We start from the raw sequence: 3,464 nt of genomic DNA, 5'->3' as shown, positions 1-3,464 counted from the left end.
GATTATTGAGAGGTTTTTCCCTTTACCCACGAAGATAAAGCCCTGGCTCCTGGGAATGTTGGTGAAGGGTTTGAATCAGGGCTCTTCACAGAGTGCTGAAGGCCTGGCAAATAGGGTCGGACGCAAAGATGTTGTATGGAATGATTTTTAGCAGGCAAATATTTTTACATACAACATATGGCATTGATAATTAGTCAAAAACAGCTAGCGATCAACATTTTCTGCTCACAAAAATAGCTTTCTAAGAATATTTTGCCCTTACAAATCCTCCATCTGCCGGCTGAATCGTTCCCAGTCCGACTGTTCCGATTGTTTTCTCGTCGCCGGCTGTAGAAAGCAGACAAAAGGGCATTTCTGAGTGACTTTGGTCCTTAATGAGGCCTGTTCTGTTTTTTTTTTTTAAATAAAAAAACACTGAGACGATGTCCTTATCAGACGTTTTCTCCCCTGGGATTGTCACCCGGCGCGGAGTACGTTTCCACGTAAGAGATTTCCCTGACACAAAGGCATCTCTCGTCTATCTGCAAAGCTTCTTGAAGTGTTTATCCACCAGAACTGACAGAGAGCTGACTTTAATTAGCACTCTCTCCCTTTTTACCCCTCACCCCGCCCCCTCCGCTCCCCACCACACACACACACACACACACACACACTCCCTCGTCAAATTGCATAACTCGGTACTGAACTGTATATTAGGAGTTTTTTTGGTTGACATATTTGAAGGAGCAGTTCACAGGGAGAGGACGAGCAAGCCGGCTGCTCTCCTCATTTATGGCACATAATTAAAACTAAATGACAATTCCACTCTTCTATTTAATTAACCACTTCAGATAAAGAAACTCTCTCTCTCTCTCTTTCACACACACACACACACACACACGCACACACACACACACACCATCACCCAGTTGCAGGTCACGTCCCCAAAGTCCTGTTAAACCTCATAATATTTCAATCCTGGACTTCACCACCTTAGACTGTGCTCGAAAAGCAAAGCCACCTCTCCTGCGATGGCGTTTTCTCGGAGGGGTGGGACGGAAGGGGGGGGGGCGTCAGTCATCATGACATGCTGTAAATACACTCCAAGGCTCCCCGTTCCAGCCCCCAGCTCCCCCCCCCCCCCCGCGTCCGTCCCGTCATCTGTGAGTTTTTCTCAGTGTTAATGATGAAGGGTTTAATTCATCATAACAGCATTCGCACAACCTCTAATTAGCTGCAACACTCATACAACAATGCCAACGTTATCTCCTCATGCAAATGAGCTCTCAGTCTGTTGCGTTTGCTAATTTTATGAAACGGCGGGGCGATAACTACACAGCCCGTGCTAATCTTCCCCACGTTTAACCCTGGTTTTCTTTTTAATCCGCCATCCATAACAAACAAACAAACAACAAACAATAATCCTATTATCGGCTTGATGATTCGCCTTCTTTTTGACTTATTTTATTCTGTTTTAATCTCAATTATGTGCGGCGAGGTACACCGATCGGTGATCTTATCCCCACACGGATGAAGGCCTGGCGGATCCTCCGTGCTGGTAGCAGGCTCTTGTTTCCCGTGCGCTCGGTTTTCCCCGCATGCATTTGCAGGATGGCATCCCGACACGGTCCTGAGATCACAAACCTCCTCCGTATTGACAGCTCATGCTATCACTGTGAGGGATCCCTGTGGTTGTTAGTGAAGGATGAAGCTTTTTCCTGCGTCTGAAATGGCCAACGCGCAGCCACAGCCTTTATTTTTACACCACTGAAGTAAAATGTCAGCGATAAAAACAAAACCTCAGGTCCAGTCAGAGCAATTACGGCTAAATGTGCACAATGAGGCGAGACTGAGCCAGACAGCTGTCACTTACAGGTGTGGCAGGAGTAACTGGGACGGACGGGACAATCACCAGGCTGATGTAAAAGGTTAGGTGTTAAACAGGGAAGGGGAGTCACTCTGTGTGAGTGTGTGCATGTGTGAGTGTGCATGTGTGAGTGTGCGATGTGGGGTGGATGGAGGGTACGTTGATACGTCTCCTCTCTGAAACCACCAGCTAGTCCCTTAAAGATGTAATGACATCTCATAATTAGCATAATGCGCCAACTTGTCAGCTGCTTTCAGTTGTCACACTGCATTTGTCAGAGTCCAGCCAATTATAGCGGGCCTGAGGGGGGGGTGGGGGGCAGTGTAACAATAGGACCAAATAAAAGCCCAAATGATTGGTCGTCATATTCTCTTTACCTGTGATTTCCAGAAAAGTGCTGGTAAAATGTAGTAGAATGTGTTTTGGGGCTTCTTTGAGCTTAATGAAATCTTCAAAGCTACGTACTAACATACATAGTATTGAACCTTCATTCACAGAAGTTTCCAATTCACCTGGAACTTGCACCTTTATCGGAACATTCTTCACCAGATTTTAGAGATGTGAGGTATGTCTTACCACTCCAGCACTGTAGGTGGCGCTGTGAGCCAGCACAGGCTTTTTTCTGTGGGGGAACTGAACAACATCCAGAAAATATCGCAAGTTTTAATCTCACTAATCTTGTAAAACACCTGAAAGCTCATCACCACAACAACGAATGGAAGGGACAGGAAGCAGCGGTCCAATAAAGATTAAAAATGATCCAAAACGATTCTTGATGAAGATAATTGTCGCTTCTCGTCTCTTAAACTCGTCAGGTCGCGTCCCTGCTGTTTTAAATAGCGCCATTGTTATTGCAAGGCTGGGATTCCTCTGTTCCGAATGAGACCACCAGCTCGCATGCACCGTGTCGCTCGCTAACACCACCATTCATCAGTCTTGTTTTAATCCATCTCCATACCACCCCCCCCCCCCCCCCCCCCATCACACAGTCATGTCTCAGCAGACGTATATATAATGTATCTGAGCAGAAAAAGAAATGGAGGTGACAGAGTCAGTAGTTACTATGATCAAATATCATAGCTGGAGGCTAACTGGGCTTCAGGGCCCACTGACAGACACAATCCACGGGGAACGGAGGGGGGGGGGGAGGATGCGAGGTAAAAGATGGCCCCGCATCGGTATAAATCACCGTTGCGGAGGCTAATCTCTCAGGGTCTCTGGCAGGATAAATACTTTGCTTATAGATCCAACACGCCTCGGTCTCCGCCACTCATCGGGCACGCTCAGTAGGCACAAGGCCTCCCTGGGCACGGAGCCCCCCCCCCCCACCCCCCCCTTACATCATCGCTCACTCTCATCTGTTTTTTCGCTCTTTCAACAGGGAAGGCTGGCTGGCTGACTGCAAGAGCGATGGGAGGGATATCGTTCCCATTTCTCTTAATTTCCTCACCCCTCCCTTCACTTCCAGAGGGAAAAAAAACACCTCCATCCAGTCAACAAGCCACATTTGATCCTCGTGTGTCTTATTTCTCCACGAAAGTTTCTCTTGGATTTCCCGTCAGGGGATTTATTTTTTTTTTTTTTTTGACGGCGCGAGGGCAGAATATAGATTTTTTTC

Source organism: Takifugu rubripes, chromosome 7, assembly GCF_901000725.2.
Source record: "Takifugu rubripes chromosome 7, fTakRub1.2, whole genome shotgun sequence".
In the NCBI taxonomy this organism is placed as follows: domain Eukaryota; kingdom Metazoa; phylum Chordata; class Actinopteri; order Tetraodontiformes; family Tetraodontidae; genus Takifugu; species Takifugu rubripes.
This window is presented reverse-complemented; position numbering follows the sequence as displayed.